Below are 23070 nucleotides of genomic sequence, written 5' to 3' on the forward strand. Positions count from 1 at the left end.
CTGTCAGCACAGAGCCCGACGCAGGGCTCAAACCCACGAACCGTGAGATCGTGACCTGAGCCAAAGTCAGACATTCAACTGACTGAGCCACCCAGGCGCCCCTACAATCTACCTGGTTAGACTATTCTGGGACTATTCTGGGAAATGTAATCACCTTTGGTGACTGACCATTCTACTCTCTGTGGACACATCCCTTCATGTTAGTATCAGACAGACAGGCTCACAGACACCATGTAGGTCAGCCTGGCTGCCCCAATACATTGACACACAATATGCCTGTCTGCAGAGGGCATGAAATCCTCCCTTACCCATCTAAGAGGTGGTACATTGCATATAAGCTGATCCAGTTTCCTGAATTTAAAAAAAAAAAAAATTCAGGTCCATTATTCAAGGGCACACACCTATTTAAAGACACTGGGGGGCGACCAAAGCAGGCAGACACTGCCAGCGAGCCCACCCTTGAAAGATTTCTGCCAGTCAGACTGACGATTCTGGAGTTTTGCCAGGGGCACGCTCCATGAATGTTTGGGTGGCAGAAAGCAGCAGTCTGGTTGTCTTGAAGTGTCAGAGAAGAGAGTTCAGTATGTTAGGGGGAATCCTGGAACACAGAGAGCCACAGAGGGGGCGAGCCCCCAGATCTGCCTGGAGTCCACCCAAATCTTTGATGAGCTGACTAAGCCACACTTGTGTGGGAAAGACACCAGGGGTTTTGGAGAAAAACCAGCAGCTCAAAGATGGACAAACTAAGAGGAGAGTTCAGCTGCTGAAAAAGATATATTTGCATGAGGGGCAGGGTTCAAGTCCAGCCAAGTTAAACACTAGCAAGGGGAACACAGCAGGATCCAGAAATTCTACAACATAGCATTCATGATGTCCAGGACCCAACAAAGATCATGAGCTACGAGAAGAAATAGGAAATTATGACCCGTACCCAAGAAAAAAGGGGAAGAGTCGATAGCCAAACCAAGAGAATCCAGGTGATACAGACAAAGCAGCTACTAAAAATATGGCCAAGAACTTGAAGGAAGTTATATGCACAATAAAGGAACATACAGGAATCTCCATGGAGAAAGACCAACTATAAAAAAAAAAAAAAAAAAAAAACACAAGTAGAAATTCTGGAGTTGAAAAGTACAATAACTAAAATGGAAATGTCCCTGAATAAACCTAATAGCTGATTGGAGATGGCGGAAAGAAGGATCAGTGAACTGGAAAATAGATCAATGGAACCCAATCTGAAGAACTGAGAGAGAGAAAAGCTGAAGAAAAATGAACAGAACATGCGGTCTAACATATATGTGACCGAAGTCCCAGAAGAAAAGGAGAGAATGGGAGAGGAAAAACGTGTATTTGAAGAATGGCCAAACATCTCTTAAATTTGGTAAAAGATATCAACTTATAGAGAGGCGCCTGGGTGGCTCAGTCAGTTAAGCAACTGACTTTGGCTCAGGTCATGATCTCACGACTCGTGGATTCGAGCCCCACATCGGGGTCTGTGCTGACAGCTCAGAGCCTAGAGCCTGCTTTGGATTCTGTGTCTCCCTCTCTCTCTGCCCCTCCCCCACTTGCTCTTTCTCTCTCTCTCTCTCTCTCTCTCTCTCTCTGTGTCTCTCTTTCAAAAATAAATAAACATTTAAAAAAATTTAAAAAGTCATCAACTTATAGATCCAAGAAGCTCAACAAAGCCCAAGAATGATAAATACAAAGAAAACTGACTTAGATGTGTTACGGTTGAACTGCTAAAATAAAAAAAGAAAAAGAAAATCTTGAAGGCAGTCAGAGAAAAACTACACATGATCTGTAAGGGAACAATAGTATGGATAGTAACCAACTTCCCATCAGTAATAACGGTGACCAGAAGATAATGGGATGACATATTTATGGCGCTGAGGAAAACCTGCCAATCTAGAATTCTATATCCAGCAAAACTTTATTTTTTCCTTTTCTTCTCTTAATTTCTTTTTTTTTAATTTTTTAATGTTTATTTATTTTTTTGAGAGAGAGAGAGAGAGAGAGAGAGAGAGAGAGAGAGAGAGACAGAGCATGAGCTGGGGAGGGGCAGAGAGAGAGGAAGACACAGAATCCGAAGCAGGCTCCAGGCTCTGAGCTGTCAGCAGAGCCTGGCACGGGGCTCGAACTCATGAACTGTGAGATGATGACCTGAGCCGAAGTCCAATGCTGAACTCAGTGAGTCACCCAGGCACCCCTTCTCCTCTTAATTTCTTTAAAATACATCTATTTAACAAAAAAATATTATAACGCTCTACTGTGTGTTTTTATGACATATGTAGAGGTAATCTATACAACAACAATAGCACAAAGGAAGGGGAGGGGTAAATGGAATTAGGCATGCAAGGTTCTTGCATTTTACATCATGTAGTAATCTCATTTGTGATAAATTAAAGATGCATCATGTAATCCCTAATGTAATCTCTGAAAAAATTAAAAAAATATATAGCTTAAAACTAATGAAGAAGCAAATGAAATTCTAAACATATTTGATTGTCCTCAAAGAAGGCAGAAAATGAAGAACACAGGAACAACAAAAAAGATGAAACAAATAGCAAAATGGCTTTCCTAAATTGAGGTATATTAATAATTATATTAAGTATAAATATATGAAACACTTGAATGAAAAGACAGAAATGGTCAGCCTAGATAAAAAAAACCAAGATCCCATGGTAAGTTGCCTTTTTAAAAGAAATCCTCTTTAATTTTTTTTGATGTTTATTTTTGAGAGAGAGACAGAGAGACAGAGAGAGACAGAGCATGAGCTGGGGTGGGGCCAAGAGAGAGGGAGACACAGAATCCGAAGCAGGCTCCAGGCTCTGAGGTGTCAGTACAGAGCCTGAGGCGGGGCTCGAAGTCACAAACCATTGAGATCATGACCTGAGCCGAAGTCAGACGCCCAACCGACTGAGCCACCCAGGCACCCCAAAACAAATCCTCTTTAAAGTTGATTTATTTATTTTGAGAGGAGGGTGCAGAGAGAGGGAGAGAGAGAGAATTCCAAGCAGCCTCCACACTGTCAGCATGGAGCCCGATGTGGGGCTCAGACTGACGAATTGTGAGATCATGACCTGAGCTGAACCAAAAGCAGTACACTTAACCGACTGAGCCACCCAGGAGCCCCCAAAGAAACCCTCTTTAAATACAAAGGCACACAAAGGTGGAAAGTAATCGAATGGAAAAAGACATACCATGCAAACTCTAATCTTAAGAAAGCTGGAGTGGCTGTAATGAGGAGACAAAACCAACTTCAAGACAAGGAATATTACTAGAGATAATGAGGGACATTTCATCCTGATAAAATTGTCAATTAACTTACCAGGATGACCTAATCATGACAAAGGTACACGCAGCTAGTAGTACAGCTTCAAATTACCACAAAGAAGAAATTAATGGACTTAAAGGAAAAAATAGATAAATAGTCACAGTGGAGATTTGGAGTGGAAACACTCTTCCTTTTTGATAGAAACCAAACAAAAATACCAGTCAGGATACAGAGTATCTGGATGACACAATCAACCACAGGGACCTAACTGACATTTATATAACACAACAAACCAAACCTGAACATTCTTTTCAAATGTGCAAGGAATATTCGCTGAGGTGGGTCATATTCTGGGCCATAAAGTAAATATATGTATTTTGACAACAACGGAATAAATTAGAAGTCAGTAAGATATCTAGAAATACGCTAAATATTTTGAAATTTTCAAATGCACCTCTAAAATAACCCACAGGTCAAAGAATAAACCATAAGAAAAACTAGAAAATATTTTGAACTGACTGATAATGAAAACATCACATATCAAAATTTGTGGGATGCATATAAAGCAGTGCTTAGAGAGAAATGTTTAGCTTTATAAACTTAAGTTCGAAAGGATGGCTTAAAAATCAGCCATTTAAGTGTTCAGCCTTAGGAAGCGACAAAAAGACAAGCAAACCAAACTTTAGTAGAAAAAAGGAAATAATAAAGTAAAAAAATAATGAAAGAAAACTCCACAAACCATGGAGAAAAAACCAACAGAACCCAAATTTCTCCAAAAGTGAAATTTCTTCCAAAAAGAAATGAGCTATAAAGCTATGAAAAGACCTGGAGGAAACATAAATTTATACTATTAGGTAAAAGTAAATTTATACTATTTTATACTATTTATACTATTTTATACTATTTATACTAACTTCTTCTATTAGGTAAATGCATACATGCTGTATGATTCCAACTATATGACAATTCTGGAAAAGGAACAACTATGGAGATGGTAAGAAGATCAGTGGCTGCCAGAGGTTTAAGGGGAAGGAGGGATGATAGGTGGAGCATAGAGGGTTTTTTTGGGCAGAGAAACTACCCTGTGTGATGCTACGTTACCGTGGTGGACACATGTCATCATATATCTGTCCAAACCCACAGAATGTACCATATCAGGAGTGGACCTTAATGTTAACTATGCACGTTGGGTGATAACGATGTGTCAGTGCAGATTTCCTCTACAAATGCACCACTCTGGGGCGGGGGGGTGGGGTGGGGGGATGGTGATGAAGGGGGAGGCTGTGCATGTGTGAGGACAGAGACGACACGGGAGATCTCTGTATCTTCCTCTCAATTTTGCTGTGAACCTAAAACTGCCCTAAAAAAGATAAAGTCTTAGAGAAAAGATTGCCAACCCCCTATAAAAGATTGATAAGAGAAAAGAAAGAAAAAAAACCCAAACTGCCAATATCAAAAGCAAAATGAGATGTATCATTATAAATCGTATAGAAACCAAAATGATAAGGAACTATTATGAACTTTAGCCAATAAATTCACCAACTTAGATCAAATGAACACGTTTTTTAAAAAACACAACATACCAAAACTGACACAAGATGAAATAGAAACTGTGGGTGGAATATCTAACAAAGAAATTGAATACGTTATTGAAATCCTCCTTACAGAGAACACTTCAGGCCCAGAGACTTTCACTGTTAAATGCTATAAAACACTGAAACAAAAATTAATACACCAATTCCATCAGAAAATACAGAAAGGGATACTTCACTCATTTTAGGAGGTCATCAAAACGCTGATACTGGTGAGGTGGGTGGGGGAATGCGATAAATGGGAGATGGACGTTAAGGAGGACACTTGTCGTGATGAGCACTCATCGTTATATGTAAGTGACAATCACTAAATTCTATTCCTGGAACCGATACTACACTATGTTAACTAACATGAATTTATTTTTTATTATTATTATTTTTTTAAATTTTTTTAATGTTTATTTATTTTTGAGACAGAGAGAGACAGAGCATGAACAGGGGAGGGTCAGAGAGAGAGGGAGACACAGAATCTGAAACAGGCTCCGGGCTCCGAGCTGTCAGCACAGAGCCCGACGCGGGGCTCGAACCCACGGACCGTGAGATCATGACCTGGGCCGAAGTCGGACGCTCGACCGACTGAGCCACCCAGGTGCCCCAACTAACATGAATTTAAATAAAATTAAAAAAAAAACCTGATACCAAAACTTGATAAAGACATTATAAGAGAAGTATTTAGATCAATATCTCTCATGAACACATACAGAAAAATCATACAAAATATTATAAATCAAGTCCAGCAATATGAAACTAACAACCCATACTTACATTTTCAATTTTTTTCCCCCTAATGAAGCCCCAGCTCCTTCCCTCCTCAAATGATTTTTGACAAAGGTGACAAAGCAATTCAACAGAGAAAGGAAAATTGTTTAAGCAAATTATATGTCCATATGGGAAGAATAAAACAAGTGAACTTCGATCCCTGTCCAATACCTCACACAAAAGTGATTTTAAATTAGATCACAGACTTACACAAAGAAGTCAAAACTATACAACTTCTGAGAGAAAACATAAGGGCATAGGCAAAATTTTTTTAGACAGAATGCAGAAAGTAATAAGTATGACTGAAAAACCCAATAAATTAGATTTGTGAAAAATTTAAAACTTCTGTCATTAAAAGACTTCAACAACACAAATCAGTAAGCCACAGTCTGGGAGAAAATATTTGCAAAACAAGTATCTGACAAAGGGCTTTTATTTATAATATGTAAAAAGCTCCAATAATTCAATAATAAGAAGACAACCTAATGGGCAAAAGACTTTAACAGGCACTTGACAAAGATAATCCAGATCCCCAACAAGTATATGAAATAATGCTCAACATTGTTAGTCACCAGGGAAATGCAGATTAGAACCACAATGAGATACCACTAAACACTCACTAGAATGGCTAAAATAAAATCTGACAACAACCAATGTTGTGACCACAGGGAGTAATCGTAACTCTCACACACGTGTGGGAATGTAAAATGATACAACCATGTTGGAAAAAAGGTTTGACAGTTTTCTAGAAAGTTAAACCCACCCTTTGGCCCAGAATGCATCTCCGAGGTGTTCATCCAGGAAATATGGAAACATGTCTGCACGAAACCCCGTATACACAGGCTCACAGCAATTTTATTCACAACAGCCCCAAAGTGAAATCACCCAAATGTCCATCGTCGGGAGAATGGATGAGAAACTGTAGGCTGTGCTAGATTAAAGATGCAGATTGTAATCCCTAAAGCAACTACTTAAAAAAAAATACAAAAGATGCAGCTAAAAGCTAACAGGGGAACACCGCTGAGATATTACTGATTGATCTAAGAGGATGAACTCTGAAATACACAACCCCTGGGTGAATTTCAAAGTCATTATGCTGCGCGAAGGAAGCTGTATCCAAGAGTACATGATGTAGAACAGACAAAACTAATCTAAGGTTTTTTAAAAAACAAAAAAAATCAGGGATCCCTGGGGGCTCAGACGGTTAAGCATCTGACTTCGGCTCAGGTCATGATCTCGCGGTTCGTGGGTTCGGGCCCCGCGTTGGGCTCTGTGCTGACAGCTCGGAGCCTGGAGCCTGCTTCCGATTCTGTGTCTCCCTCTCTCTCTGCCCCTCCCCAGTTCGCGCTCTGTCTCTCAAAAATACATAAATATTAAAAAACAACAAAATCAGATCAGTGTAGGGGGCAGGAACTGATGGGCAAGGGACAGGCAGGAACTTTCCGGGGAGGTGGATGGACGCATTCTCCATGAAAACAGGGTATGCGTTACGTGGGACACTCATTTGTCAAGAGGTGACAGTCAAGACTCGTGCGTTTACAGTATGTAAATTTTAACCCAGAAAACCCTGTAAAAATATAATAACGGAGTGGAGGTTGGGGGTGGGCAGGGAGAAGTGGCATGAGAATGGCAGAATGATGATACCTGTACAGCCCAGTGAGAGCTGCACTGGGCTCATTAGACCGTGTGCTGGTTTGTAGATGTTTGAGTTTTCCGTGATAAAAGGTTAAATAAAAACCCACCCGGCAATTAGCTGTCAGTCCAAAAGGGTATGTGCAGGCACATTTTGTCACCGCCTCTCTCTGCGTGTGCTGGCTCGCCATGCGAGCAGCCCTTGGAGATGAGAGCAGGGGATCGGGGAGTCCTTCTAGAAGGTGTGAGGCTGGGTGTGAGTGAGCCCTCCACCCGGCAGAACAGGGACCAGCAGGGGAAGGGGCAGGGCTGGCCCCCGGGACAAGGGCACCAACCACATAGGATGTGAGGCCGGGGAATCCCTAAATTCTGCTTTTCGCCTTCTCCGCTCAGCTGGTCAGGCTCCTGAGTGATGGCAGTCACCCTCGACCCCTGGACACGGTCTGGTAGGGAAGAGTGTGGGTCTGTGCTTCTGCTCTGAACTTGAACTTGCAATGGGAACTGGGAATCGGTCTGTCTGACTCCCCGCTTGCTCCCTCAGCTTCGTTTGCCTGCTCCCCTAAGCAGGAGAACCCTGCCCAAGGCGGGGGCCTGAGCATTCTTCCTCCGACTCCCTTCATCTGTGGCCACTTTCGACTGGGCTCTGGGGGCCTCGAGATGGTCAGTCAAGAGGAGAGAGGCCTCGAATGCGAGCCATTGCCCAGCCTGTGAGGTTGGGTGTTGTTTGTAAGCCAAGCAGGTTTCGTTGGCCACCTGGTCCCTGATGAAGACACACTTGGGGAAGGAAGTGGGCAAGAACAGCCTCCTTGGTGTGACTGCCCCCCTCTGCGGCTCAGGCCCGAGAAGGCTCATCCGACCTGGGGGCCCTGCCGGCGACACTCGGCAGGGGGAGCCTCTGCCCGGGTTTCCCGAGTGTAAGCGAGGGGCAGCGGGGGGACCGGCGGGCAGCAGCCTGGATCACACCCGCCCGATGAATGGATCTGCCCTGGGCACAAAGGGAAGAGGCTTCTGTTTACAGGAAAATACTCCGGTTACCTAGTAACCAGTAATGACAGGAAAGGAAACGCAGAAAAAGCTGAGGGCAGTTCTGGGCCCTGCTCCTGGCCGGGCGGGCGCTGACTCACCACAACCTGAAGCAATCTCCTTTCTATTCCTGTTCCTCCGTGTGCGGAGCGGAGGGGTCGCCTGCCTTACATAGGTCGGATCGGTATTTAGAAAACATCTTGTCATCTCTGCAGGAACGGGGGGGGGGGGGGGGGGGGCGGGGGGGGCAGCAAGAACGGTGCTTTTAGTTACCTTCGTTCTGATTGGCCAGTTAACTTCCGCTCTGGGGAGACACAGGGCCTTTCCCTCTTCCTGTGGGGAGAGACCCATGGCGTCCTCAAAGCTGTCAGTTCATGCTCTCCTGGTCCTTGGTACTGGTGGCACCAGGGTCCCCTTGCCCCCGAGAAAGCGATTCCTATTTTCCCGTGAACAAGAAGCAACGAGTCCAGGACGCCGTCAGAGTACCGTTGTTTCCAACCCGGCTTCTGCCCTGATGCCCGTTTGACATTCCGAGTGTTATCTCGGTGGCCAGAAAAACCACGTCCATTTGCTTCTCTTGGACCTCCTTCAGTGTGGGCGCGAGGTCTAAGGAGCCAGCGATGCCCACTTTAGATTCTGTCCCAACCATCCCTGCTGGCGTCGGGATAGCCCTGCTCAGCTCCAGGCACCCGGAAAAGGCTCGTGCACTTGGAGATCTAAATGTCCATCTCCTTGCTGAAAAGTGTACTCGTTAACACATCCTTTCTCGCTCCCGGGTCCCCACCGAGGCACCCACCCAGTGGGCGCTAAAGCAGGGCTCCCAGCCTGGGCGCTGCAGACATCAGCCCGTTTCTCCGTGGGGGACTGTCCCGGGCTCTGTGGGGTGCTGATCGGCATCCCCGGCCCCTCCCACCACACACCAGGAACACCCTCCCTCGGCCCTGAGTCTCCAGACACTGGCGACCGTCCCCTGGGGGAACGATGGCGGCCGAAGGAGAGCCACCGCTCTAAGTGAAGTGCAGTGTCCGAGAAGGGAGTTGGACAGACGGCCCTTGGGTAAAAGGCACAGGTAGGCAGGTGACCAACAGGAAGGACAACAGAGGAGGACGCTGCAGTGACCCGGACACAAAGTGACCGCAATTCTGCCCAACGGGAGGCAGAACTGGAGGCAGAAACATGGGCCCTGTGGAGGCTTCCCCCGTTTCTGGGGGGTATCCAGTCTCAACTGCCAGCAAGGGTGCCCCATTATTCCTTCTTTGCCTAAACCCTTCGGATGCCCCGTCGTTCCTCAATTTTTCATTTTTTTCTTCTGCAGCAGTCGACTCTGAAGGGTCAGAGCTGGCTCCGAGTTTCTCTGGAATGAAGTATCGACAGAATTCAAATTCCTTTTTCTGTTGGTAAGAACTGGGCTTCTGTTCCTGTTTTCTTCACAGCAGCCAAACGTTCCCTCGCCGTCCAGCAGAGGAGCGGGCCCGAGCCCTGCAAGCTGGCCGTCTGAAGGGCTCCAGGCAGGAGGCAACGGGTGGGACAGGCTACTCTCATCACAAAGGACAGCGGCCTTCCCCCCCGCCCCCCATCGCAACAGGGCAACACCCACTTACGTTCCTCTCTAAAGGACACGATTTGGCAATTAGTTTCAAATTTTGGGGGCGCCTGGGTGGCTCAGTTGGTTGTGTCCGACTTCGGCTCAGGCCACGATCTCACAGTTCACAAGTTCGAGCCCCACCTCGGGCTTGCTGCCATTGGCACGGAACCCGTTTCGGATCCTCTGTCTCCCTCTCTCTCTGTCCCTCCCCCACTCACTCTCTCTCTCTCTCTCTCTCTCAAAAAAACAAATTGTCCAAACTAAGGTATGGTTACGTCAACTCACATGCAGTCTGATTTTGGTTGCCGTTTACAACATCATGGGTTTAGGGGGCGCGTGAATTAAAAACCACCCAGCCCTCACGGGCATCTTCACCCAGGAAATACGCTTTTGGCAGGCAGCCCAATTCCGCCGCTCGTTCATAATCCCTTGAACGCCACCAGACTTGGTTTCCAACCACTTCTTTTGCTCAGACTTGCCGCTTCCTCTCTGCCTCCTAAGCCACTGGACTAGTGCAGGTCAGCAGGCATGTCCCCAGGCCTCGGGGCCACGTCGAACGATGTCTCCAGCGCGGACCGGACCGCCCGCCTCCCAGGGACCTGGTGCAATCCCGGCCTCCTCCTCCTTGCTCACTGGAAGTTCTGGGTCTGCCTCCAGGGCAACACTGCCGGTCCGAAATCAAGGGCTACTAGGAGTCTGACCACTGAGGGGTGGGGCGGCCTCTGTCACATTCTGATGCCAAGGGTCTGTGGTCCTCGAGAAGGTTGAGCATCGAGCGTCACGTGGTTCCAGGCGCGGCTCACACTCACGAGGCGGCCCGGCCTGCCCTGGATGCTCCAGACCTCCTGACATGAAGACTGTCTGCTCAGAGCTGGTCCGAGAGCCCCGCTCCGTGAACGCATCCCGGGAACAGACACCTGGCTCGCTTCCCGCCTCCCAGCCCGCCATAGGGTCTCAGGTCCGTCACGGAAAAGACCCAGCAGCCGTCATCGCAGACGTAAGGCAGGCACAACTTCTGAGCAAACACTGAGGTGGCTGACCCGCCGCGTGGACTCCCACAGATGAGTTCGGATCTTAGTTCCGTCATTCGCTGTGGCCTCAGTTTCTTTATCTGAGAAAGGGGTCGGGCGGATGAGGTGCAATGATGCGTGAGGCGTGCCTGCCCCGAGCTTGGCCCCCAGCCGGTGCCTGATAAATAGAATACAACCTAGTGGAAAGGCAGAAGGGTGAGAACCCCAAAGACACCTGCATCGGCAGCGGCCAGCAATGCGGTTCGGCCTGACTGTACCCCCGACTCTGGGCCAAGTGTGATCTTACTTAACTCTTCGGGAAGCTACTCCATTATCATCCTCGTTTTAGAAACAACAAGGGACAAACGGAGGCTCAGAGAGGTCAAGCAAGAGCCCGAGGCCACACAGCCTGAAGAGGCAGAGCTGGGTGCTGGGTTCGAACCGGGTCTTCCTCCTTTCGGCAAAGGAGGCGCACTTGGTCTGTGAACACCCCCGAGGCTCCCACTGTGTGTGCTGCAGAGGCCGTCTCCTTCCCGTGTAAATTGTTCCTCCGCCCCACGGCAAAGAGAACTCAGAATAATATCATGAGCTCAGGTTTCTGCTCTACAGGTGTACGTAATTGAGCTTACGTCACCGGCTGGAGCTGTGGATCAGCTGGAACGATTCACGCGGACGAACGACACGGGTCCAAGCTGGACACGTACGTTTGGCCCTTTCTGTCTGGCTCAAGTCAAGAAGCGGCTCTTCCTGCCACTCGGTCACCGGGAGGGACTTGTCAATAATGACTCTGATGCCACCGTCCCCTCTGTCTTTTCCCACAAAGCAACCAGAAAGCAGAGTGGTATCGTAGTGGGGAGCACGCCGGGGGCCCCTGCCCAGCTGGGCACATCCCATGCCCCGTGGCCCCGCCGCCACCTTGTTTTCCGCGCCCCCCCTCCGTCCTCCCCCAGCCTCACGGGTTCATCTGGACACTACGGCCTATCCACTTGGGCTTCGTCTTCTGCAGCCCTCCCCGTCCTGCCCTCTGCTTTGTACCCACTTTGGCTGGCGCTCTCTGGAGAAAGCGAGGCCTCCTCTATGGTCTGAATGGGATGGCTACCCGACCCCTCGGCAGCCCCAGTTCAATCCCAACGGAATTCAATGTGCCGGGTTCCGAGCCCGTGGGCCTGGGTGCGGGCCACTGTGCTGCCTCCACCAAATATACGGCTCTGCAGGTGGCCAGTGTGGCTGCAGAGGTCCCGACTGGCAGGGACAAGGTGGGTGGGGGCCATTCTGGTGTGAGGGTCCACTGGAGGCTGGGACTGGCGTCCCCGTGAGCACCACAGCGATTGTGAGGACAGGGGCGATGACACCTGCCAGGATGGGACTGATGCGGCCCCGGAAAGCAGGGCTGAGGCTAGAGAGCGCGGCGGCCCTCAAAGTTCACCCACCCGTGACCGCTAGAACAGGACTGCTGGGTCACAGGGAGCCGCCATCGGCAGCTTCCGAATGGACCCAAGCAGCACCATGCACCGCGATGAACACCCGCCGTCCGTCATCCCCCCGTCTAGAGCAAGGGCTCCCTGGCCTCGGTGCCGTGGCCACTGGGGCTGGATCAGTTTTGGCTGCGGGGGGCTGTCTGGGGCCCTGTGTGTGGGGGCGGGGGGGGGGGTAGGCTGAGCAGCATCCTGGCTGCCACCCACTCCAAACCAGGAGCACCCGCAGCTGTGGAAACCAAGTGTCCCCTAGGGGACAAGTCAGCAGGGGGTGAGAGGCACTGCTCTGCCTTTTCTGGAACTGCTCCTAAACTATAACCTGCATTTCAACCCAATTCCCGGGAGATTTGTACGTGCATGAAAGTTTGAGGGGCGCTTCTCTGAACCACCATTTTCCCCCTCCCCACTGCAGACGTTTGGGGCCACGCTGTTCTCTGTGGGGCATCCCAGGCACTGCGGGGGGTGGAACAGCATCCCCAGCCCCACACACTCCAGGCCAGGGGCCTCCCCTCCTCATCACAACCCCAAATGGCACCACCCAGTGGTGTTCCCTGAAGGTCAGCGCGGCCCCCTTTGAGAACCACTGGTCTGACGCCACGGCCTCGCTGAACCTGGTACTTCTAGACTAACCAAGCCATTCTCTATGTTCTGCTTTCTGTCTCCCAGTTGTGCATGTTTGGTTCCCGGACGAGGCCGTCCTCAAGAAAACAAGGCTTTTAGAGCGCCCCCGACAGCCTGGGAGAGGAGGAGCAAGGCAGGCCGACCAGGGGCTGGCCGGGGGCTCCCTGCTCCAGGACATCTGCCCGACTGACCCCACCCCGCACAGGACGGTGCTGCCCAGTGACAGGGGCACTTCCTGTTCCTGGAAATGGCCAATAGGCCCGAGCGTCGGGTGGTACCTCCACGACTGAGTCAGGCAAAGGAGAGGCTGGCTTTTCTCCTGCTGCCAGCATCACACCCGGGACCTTTCCAAGTGACCCCGACTCCTCTCGGGGTCACCCCTCACTCCGGAGTTTCGAAAGCAGACAAACGGCCGAGCTGAACATCAGGAACTTCCCCCGTAACAGGCCAGCACTGGAGGGGCCCGTACGAATCAGCCAGCCCTGCTCCTCTGCCCGCAGGATGAAGGGACCCGAAGATGTTAAGCGCTTTGCCCAAGCTGCAAGTCCTGACGTGGGGGGAGGTATCTCCGTGGGGAAGTTTTTTAAATGATCCATTTAATAGGAAGTTTTTAAGCGAGGCGACAATTCCTGACAAAGGACTTGCCAATTTTCCGGAACGCATAGTAGCATTTCCGTGGAAGGACTGACTTCCTCAGCACAAACTCCTCTCCCGCGATCCTGCTGTAACAGGTTACGGGAAGAATCTTGTATTCTGATTAATCTTCTGGGGCATCTTAGTGTAAGTCAGAACTTACTCATTTTGATTCCAGTAACGCTGGCTGTCACTGGAATCTTAATTATTGCATCTAACAGGGCTGGTGGCTAACAAGCTTGCCTTGTATAGACACTCACAGCTTGCTTTTATTTGTCCTAGAACGCAAATGACATCCCATTGTAAGTTTTGGCTGCAAGACTAAGTCGGAAGCTTGTTCAGATACTTCCCATTGTCCCGAGACACTAGCCCGGGTGCTGGCGCAAAAGTGCAAGGGACACTTCTCGGGGCATTCAGCTACAGAGCGAGCTGCCGGTAAACCAACCGATCTGTACAACTAAAGCGAATCTCACCACGGAGCTGTCTGACCGACCGCGGGCGCTGTGCTCTTGCCTTAGACACACTGCACTCGAGATGAACAAGGCAGGACGGAGCCCCCACCAAAAGCCTGCGCTGACTAACAGTTCCCGATTTATAGCCCTGGCTGGTGGGCGGGGCGGGGCGGGGCGGGGCGGGGAGGGCGGGGCCGAGAGTGGGGGAAAGAAATGTGTCACCGGCTTTGAATGAAGGCAGGGGCAGTGTTTACCCAAGCAACCAGCCCTGGTAAACAATCGCTATCTCTGGCTCACTGAGGAGGAGGTAGGGAGTGACACTGTTTTGATCAAAATCCACGGGGTGGCTGCAAAGTGCCCCTCCACGGGGTGAGGGTTTTCCACTCCAGTTAGAGGGAACACATCTGCTTCCCCAATATGCGCAATATACGCGTTCGCCTGAGGGTCACCCGAGTACCCAACTTCTCAACAGGAAGAGCGAGGGAGAGTAAAGAACCAGAAGGCTCTGGGTCCAGTGTCCGTCACCAGCCAATCTTATATGTGAATGTTGTCACATGTGACCCACTGGGTTCAGGTCCCGGCTTTTCTGATATTCTCCAGCAGCCACAAGGAAAACATCTCGCTGGAAAGCACTTGAAAAGTAGGTTGGCCAGGCAATAATTTTACAAACACGAGGAATTAGATCAAAAAAGAAATTCCACTTGAGACTGAAACAAGTCTCCAGTGGAGAGCAGTCTAGGATATGTTCAAATGGCTAAAGGTTCCTCCCCCCTGGATGAGCTGTCACAATGAGAGCACGTTTTCTTCCACGGGGACCCCAGGGGGACCCAGGTCTACCTGTTGTGGCAAATCAAACTCAAACATAATTTCATCAGAGAAAAATATATGCAGATGTTCAATTAAAACCTGGAGTCCGCAGTCCTGGCGCTGTTTGCTGGCCCTCATTGTTTGCTGAGTAACAACGGTTGCCAGGGACAACGCAGTCCACTCCCGTCTCTAAGAGCCTGTTGCTGGGCAACCGCAAGAATACTTCCCAAACCAAACAATGTCATCCCTGGAGCAATCCCCTCTATCTCACATTAACCAGATCTAAAAAAAAACCCTCCCAAATATGTAATCTATTATTTTCAGAAGCCCTAAGAGAAAGGCAAATAATCTCTTCTCTATAGTAACCAAGGGGGAAACAGTTTACCATATTTGTTCTGAAATAACAAAACCCAAGAAGGACCAACTCTCCCCGCGGTCAGCATCAGAGCAGAGACGTCTACAAGCCTTCCCAGTACCGGGAGGAGAAAGTGCCTTTTTCTCCAAGAGGAAAGAATTTATTTATCATCAAGCAAACAATGTGGGATATTCATAGCTGCACATGGGTTTTCTGGGCAGGGATTATACAAACTAAAACTAACTGGGGATTGAGCTAGTTGAAAAAGATGTAAGAACAGAGGAGTAGATACCTAATTTAAAAGACTTTTGAAAATGTCATGTACAGACAAATAAGTGCAGACCAAATTGTTGACTCAGCAGTAGAAGTGCCTCCTGGGACTCTGCGGGAAGGAACCGACAGCATCTGGTGTCCCTGTGCCTGCCCTTCCTGCCCCACTCAGCAACAGGAAGAGGAAGAGGAAGAGGAAGAAGAAGAGGAAGAGGAAGCCAGGCCTGGGAAGCACAGGGACACACAGTCTCGGAGAGCAGTGATAGGGAGGTGTCTAGCTTTGGCCAATCTTGACCCACCGAGAAAAAAACCCAGGCTAACCTCAAAGCCAATCCAGCCTTGGCTCTGTCCAGAGGAATTTGGGCTTTGGAACTTGGAAGGGAAGGGGACAGCACCCCATCTTACAAGGGGGAGGGCACAGTTCTAAGGGGATGGTCTTATTCTAAGGGGGGAGCATGGCCAAGAATCTTAAAACATGCTGACAGAACAGGAAGTATGTGGCCGTAGCCACAGTGGGTCCACATTTTAGGTTATAAAGGCACCCGGCACTGATAGATTTGTGCGTGATTAAGGCATACACTTTCAGCTCCCAGCTGAGGTTTGGCCTCCAGCGAAACCTGGCCTTTGAGACAGACATGACTGACACAAAGCAACCTTCTTTTCCTAAGAGAGCATACAGGAGGCGCTCTTTGAATAAACAAGTCAGAATGAAAGTGTTTCCTTGAGAGTAAGGGGAGGCAGACTCCACTGAACCCGGGTTCAGTTAAAATCTGAACCCGGGTTCTAGGGAGATGGGAAGTTTGAAGCCAGATATTTGGGCCATTAACGCATGGCAAAGCAGTAGCGCTGATCTCTAACCTGGCAGTGAGACCACCAGCAGCTGAAAGTGTGGGAGTCACTGCTCCCAAGGCCTAGGGGACACTGCCAATTCTGCCTGCGCTCTGCATCTGAAGGGAGGCTCTGACACACAGCTGTGAGGGTCCCAAACCCCATCTCTGGAAAGAGGATTGACATGGGGGTCCTCTGTACATTATTCATTGATCTCAATACAAACTATTTATTGAGTGCCTGGCATGGGCCAGGCATTTCCCACTAATCAAAACAGACAAAGTTCCCTTCCCTTCTGGAACTTATATTCTGTCCCCAGGTAGTGGGGGTGGGTGGGGAAGGATAGAGACAGTAAACAAAATAAGAAAATCTACAATATGTCAGATGGCGATAGATGCCGGAGGTGGGGGGTGGGAATGGAGTGGAGGCAGGGAGCAGTGGGGTGAGATGGGGTTGCAATTTTTAAAGGATTGCCGAATGCCTCCCCCAGAAGACTCATTAAGGAAACAAGGAAAGTGAGGGGCTGAGCCATCTAGGGGAAGAGCATTCCTGTGGAGGGAATAGCCAGTGGAAAGGCCCTGAGATGAGGCCATGCCTGGCTGGTGACTTGAGCTGGGCAAACCAGGAGACAAGAAGAGGGGGAAAGGCCCACAGAGACAATCATACAGGCTTCGGCTTCTGCTCAGGATGAAATAGAAGTGATCAGAGGGTTTTAGCCCAGGCAATGATCTGATCTGACTTGGTTTTAACCAGGTGCCTCTGGCTACTGGGTTGAGAACAGGCAAAGAAGGAAAAGGATGCAAGGAGACAGAGCAGCCAAGAGGGTGGTGTGATGGTCCAGGTGAGAGACGGTGACGTGGCTGAGCCTGGGTGATGGCAGTGGAGGGGTGCAAAGCAGTCAGACTCTGGATAAAGGGAGGTGGAGTCGATAGGATCTACTGATGGGCTGGATGTGGGGTGTGAGAGAAGGGAGGTAAGACTGTGTCAAAGATTTTTGGCAGGGAAAAGGATGAGATCAGGAAAACCGAGGGAGAAGCACGAGGACTGGGGAGCACTCAGAAGTTGAGTTTTAAAGGTGTGAGGTGGGTGAGAGGCTCTTGGACACCCAAGCTGGAATGCTGAGAAGGTCAACAGATATATAAGTGAGGGCCGGAGGGGCAAGTGGTAGGCTGGAGTCACCAGTGTCCAGATGCCCTGGGCCAGAGTTTTAGTATACAGATGTACAGATGTGCGTAGCGTCTAAGGATGTGGACTGGAGCCAGCAGTGTATCTCTGACAAGGACTGGAGCCAGCAGTGTATAGATGCCTACTTAAGGCCAGGAGCCTGGCCGAGCTCACCAAAAGAGGGCGGAGAAGAGGCCCAGGGTTGGGCTCTTTGGCTCTCTACCATTTAGCGATCCTAAAGAGGAGGAAATCCAGCAAACCGAGTAGCGTCCTGAGCATTAGTTGAACTGGGGGCTGAGAACTGATCGCTGGATTATGGTGACGTGACAGAGCAGTTCCAGGGGAACCCTGTGGGCAAAGTCCACAGAGATTGGGGGATTCAAGAGAAACCAAGAGTCGTGGAACTGGAGACCCCAGGCACAGGCAGCCCTTGAGGCATCTCTGCTGGAAAGGAAAGGAGAGGAAGAGGGTAGCCATGGAAATGGGAAGTCCAGTTGGGAGAGGGCTTCTGAAATGGAAGAAGGGACGGGCAGGACCCAGCGGGCGGGAGTGGAGAAAACTGCTGGTGGAGTGCCGTTACACAGGTGAGACGGGATGGAGAGATCCCGCAGAAGGGAGGAGGGACTGGCCAGAACTTGCACGTGGCCATTGGTCCACCAGCCCAGGACAGGGCCTCTGCCCAGATGCAGGGAGAGGTGGGGTACCACCAAGTCATAAATGGGTTATCCCAAATCCGCAAGTCTCTTCAGGAGCTCCCAGTCCCCAGTGCCATCCCTCAGCTGTGGGGTCCCTGTGTGACGATTCCAGGGCCCTTCCAAGTCTACTCAAGCCCCCGACAGCCAGAGCGCTGGCCCCTGCAAGGCTGCTGGGAGGCCTCCAACCTCAGCAAGGTGGAAGGAAGGCTTGAAGCGTGGGGTGGGAGCTGGGCATCGCACAAGATGACTCAGGTCTGCAGATCTCACGCCAGAGTCTCCGGCAGAGCCCGGGCTGAGAAGGGTGAGCTGGAGCTAGGGACGAGCCCCCACATGGCCTCCCTGGGCCCCAGGCTTCAGGGCTCCATCTGCTCATGCAGGGGTCTGAAAGTTTGCGTCTCCCCCAAATTCATACGTGGCAACACCTAATGCTCAAGGTGTTGGGCGGTGGGGTCTTGGGGAGGGGGTTGAGCGCCCTCATGAAAGAGGCCCCAGGGAGCTCCCTCAGCCCTTCCAGGCTGTGAGGACACAGCGAGAAGTCTGCTGCCCCGAAGAGGGCCCTCACCGGTCATGCCAGCACCCGAACTCAGAACTGGGAACACTGGATTTCCGTGGTTTAGAAGCCGGCCAGTCCGTGGTATTGTTAACGACGGACTGAGCCAACCCCACGCTTGCCCCCCACCCTGTGGGTCCCCCTCAACAGCCTCCCAGAACCCATCCTTCGTGTTTCGCCCCACACGCGATTTGCTCTTTTCATTGCCTTCTTTATGATGACTATGCACCTCTTTCCAGATCCACCAAAATGTCTGATCTTTCCAGGTCCAACGATTGCTAGAGACTAGTTCTAATACGGCTCCTTTTTCTGCCATGTCAACGTACAAACATGCAAGCTTAAATAAGAAAAGTCTCAGCATCACGTTGGAAAACAAAAGTGTATTTCTTGCTAAGTCATGCTTGAAGTATGCAAGATTACCAAGAAATTTAGTGTAAGATAAACAAGTACGGCCAGGAATCCTGCTGTGGGAGTTTCAAACGCAGAGTCCTCGGCTGGGGCCACCAACGCACTCGGCACTGGGCTGGCACGCTGTCCCCTGCTGGGAGGACCTCTCGTTGCTTCAAGTGGCCGGGGAGCTGCGCCTCTAGGGGCCCGGGACCAAGAATCTAGTCAGACATCCCTTCGGCAGGACCCAGGGGTCTCTGAGGAAATGAAAATGAAGCAACAAAAGGCAAAATTGGAAATGTTTATCCAACCCGTCACCTCCCACCTCATCTCTGGCCCCGCCATCCAACCCTACGAGAACAAAAGCACATTCTGTGTCTGTCCCCGTGAAAGTTTCAACCGCAGTGCAAACCTCAGCGTGCTCTCACAGAACGGAGCAAAACAGCCTTTTACAAAAGTGTTAAACTCATTTTTCTAATTAAATACAAAAAGAGAAGTCTTGGAGATATGTTAGGGTTTTTTTTGTTTTTTTTTTTTTTTTTTAACGAACCCTAATTAATTCTAAGATGATACACTGAAACAGATTCCATTTTCAGAAGGCATTCTAATCAAAAGGTTGGGGGGACATTTTAATTTTTAATTAAGAAGGTGCCATGAGACCTTGAAAATATTTTAAATGGCTTTCCTATTTCATAAAGGTTTGAGGTGGGCCCTCGTCTTTCTCAGCAGGCTCTCTGGGCTGGCGTGCAGCGGGGCGGGACCGTGGGGCGTGAGACCAGGGGGCAGCTCGCTCTGTCGGGCACAAATGCCTGGCTTTGTGTGCTTCTGTTTTGGGTGTCTCCATTCCCGGCTCCGTGTTAAGTCAGCTCCCAAAGCGGAGCACAAGATAATTTTGGAAAAAACTGGAATAGAATGTTCTAGCTCTGCTTGAAAGGTGGCAAGAGCGACAGAGAGGAGTCCTCTGAAACGTAACGCAAGTAACAGTGAGCGGCCTCCGCTGGCCGCCTCTCCCCCACCCCCGTCCTCTCAGGCCCCATATTGGTTCCAATCCTCCTTGCTTCTGGAAGTCTCGGGGCTGATGTCGCCTAGCTGCTGGGCGATCTGGACCATCACTACGCTTGAAAAGCATTTACTACTACTTCAGCCGGATTTTTAAAAAGATAAACAGCTGAGACACTTCTGTCCAAATGAAATTTGAAACTGTTGGAGTAAAGAAAAAAGTCGGGTCGAATCAATAAAAAGCCCTCTAAAGCTTACTACCGGCTGGGATAATGAAGACGCGATTGCCTTCTGCGGAAGTCAAACCTCTTTTGCGACCTGAATTTCACGCTTAAATTTTTTTTTAAACATTTATTTATTTTTGAGAGAGAGCGAGAGAGTGCGAGCGGGGCAGGGGCAGAGAGAGAGGCAGATACAGAATCCGAAGCAGGCTCCAGGCTCCGAGCTGTCAGCACAGAGCCTGACGCGGGGCTCGAACCCACGAACTTGAGATCATGACCTGAGCCGAAGTCTGGCGATCAACCGACTGAGCCACCCAGGCGCCACCCGAATTTCATGCTTAAGAGGAGATTAAGCGTGGATGGCTGACCTCAGCGGTGTGGGCTCGGTGCCCCTCTCTGGGGATCTAACGCATCTCCCCGGGCTACTACTCAGCGCGTGTTGATGAGGAGGACATCTGTGAGGGTGCAGGAGACCAGCAGAAAGCTGCCGGATTCTTCTCTCTCTGGCGGATAGGACGTGTGCATTTGGTCCTTACTTGTGTGTGACCGCGGCTAACCACACGGGGACTTCTTGTAGCCGCTAGACAGGCCTGTGCAGGCCTCAGGGGCTCTGGGAAGTGTCCCAGTCAAGGTCAACACTCAAGAAGACAGAAGATGGAAGGGGGCAGTCCCACCCCAAGCGGGCTGCTGGGCCCAGATGGGGGCCGCTGTGGAGCTGGGGGCAGGGTAGAAGGCACCCAGGGCAGGGGCACCTGCTGAGAGGAGCAGGGGGGCGCCAGTGCCCTCCCTGAGCGTTTCCCCTCACTCCTGCTCTCCTCCCCGGCCAGCATCCTCCTACCCTTGCATGCACGACGGGGGAGAGCGCCCAGGGCCCGTGTCTTCCCCTCGACACATGGCCCCAGCAGAGCGATGACGCCGTGTAAACAGAACACGCTGCCTGAGAGGAGGCGCTGCGTCCAAGTCCCGTGTCCTCCACCTTCTAGCTGGTGACCTTCAGCCGGTGACTTAAGGCCTCCAGAGCTTCCATTTCTCTACCGGTAAACGGAGCAAATACCTTCTGTCTGCCCCCCGGGGGCCACCGTGCTGAAGAAGGTGAGGCTGACAATCGTGGAGTTTAATTACCAGCGCTGCACATGGGAAGCGCTCAGTAAATATCCATTAAAGTCCTGGTCGGAATCCCCTCCGTTACGAGGTAGCCAAGAGCTCCTGCTGGGTTTTGCCTGTTCATTGATCTGAAACCCTGAAAGCAGGGAGACGCTTTGCTATCTGGGATTTCACAGGCAAACAAGCACGCTAAACGCCTCAGGGGATGGCTTGCGCCGTGTGCTGGGTCCATCCCAGGGCATATTTGTCGGGCTCGTCATTTCGGCCGATACTTAATACTCACGCCTCTCGCAGCATCCAGCCAAACTTCCAACGTAACCCTGCTGCCTTACTGTCATAAAAATTACATTCTATCATTGCCTCCTTTTCCCTTCTCAGGCATCCTGTCCTTCCGTGGGACCTCAGAGCGTAGACGGCACGTTTTCCACGGCCGAGCATCTCTTACATCGCTTGACAAGTGGTGCCTGATGCAGATGTGTTCAGTGCTGTCGTTCCTGGCGGAGACGGAGCGGGAGCTGGTGGGTCTCTTCAATTCCCCATAAGGAGACCCTCTTGGCCTTTTCTTCTTTGCTACAAGTTTCCAGGCTTTGTGTTGTTAAACTGATGAAGGCTGACGCAAAGCCCCGCAACAAAGCGAGGGGCTCCTGCCCGAGAGCAGGGTCGGCCCCCGCAGAAAACGACCTTTGAGCATCCCTCAAGGCCTGGGACGTGTCTGAACCTACTTGTCAGGGGATGCAGAGCTAGCCGGAAGCGTGATTTCCTTTCTCCCTCAGAACTGATCCTATGGAAACACACGTGTCCGAAGAGGCAAAGGGCCAAGTGCTGTACCCTGGTGTTCGTAGCAGCAGGATTCATAATAGCTCCCAAGCAGAAACAACTCACGTGTCCATCAGCTGATTAAGCAAAATGTGGTCTATCCACGCAAGAGAGTGTTACTCGGCCGTAAGAAGGAGTGAAGCTCTAACTCACGCCACGGCGTGAATGGACCTTGGACACACGATGCTCAGACACAAAAGCCATTTACGTGAAATGTTCAGAACAGGTGCACCCACGGAGAGTGCGTTAGTGGGTGCCGGGGTCGGTGGGGGGGGGTGGCGTTGGGGTGACTGCTAATGGGGACAGGACTTCTTTTGGGAGTGATGGAAATGTTCTGGAGTTAGACAGTGGTGATGGTTACATAAGCCCCAAGGATACACAAAGACCCACTGAATTACACACTCTAAATGGGCCAACACTGTGGTAAGTAAAATATATCTCAATACAGCTGTGAAAACAAGATCTACAGAGCCCTGGTGGAGTTACTCGAAGTCACAAAAAAACTGCAAACAACTTAAATGTTCATCAGTAGTAAAATCATTCAATAAATTACGGTACATCCCTGGTGTAATGCCATGACACCATCAAAAAGAATGAAGCACAGGGCGCCCGGGGGGCTCAGTCGGTTGGGCGTCCGACCTCGGCTCAGGTCACAATCTCACAGTCTGTGGGTTCGAGTCCCGCGTCGGGCTCTGTGCCGACAGCTCGGAGCCTGGAGCCTGCTTTGGATTCTGTGTCTCCCTCTCTCTCTGCCCCTCCCCCACTCACGCTCTGTCTCTCTCTCTCAAAAATAAACATTAAAACAAATTCTAAAAATC

At 50.3% G+C, this 23070-nt stretch overlaps 1 protein-coding gene across 5 annotated transcripts in view; it reads right to left on the minus strand.

Annotated features, from left to right (window-relative positions):
* Positions 1-23070, minus strand: part of RFX2 (regulatory factor X2) — a 102731-nt gene that overhangs the window by 43159 nt on the left and 36502 nt on the right. Inside the window, exon 1 of one of the 5 annotated variants that reach the window (XM_081791410.1) lies at positions 14078-14172. The exons of the other annotated variants lie outside the window; for them this stretch is intronic. The gene's annotated coding sequence lies outside the window, so the exon portion shown is untranslated. Of the gene's footprint in view, positions 1-14077; positions 14173-23070 lie in introns of those variants that run through there. 5 annotated transcript variants of the gene reach the window in all.

The sequence above is a fragment of the Panthera onca genome, chromosome A2 (assembly GCF_046562875.1).
Source record: "Panthera onca isolate mPanOnc1 chromosome A2, mPanOnc1 haplotype 2, whole genome shotgun sequence".
NCBI lineage: Eukaryota > Metazoa > Chordata > Mammalia > Carnivora > Felidae > Panthera > Panthera onca.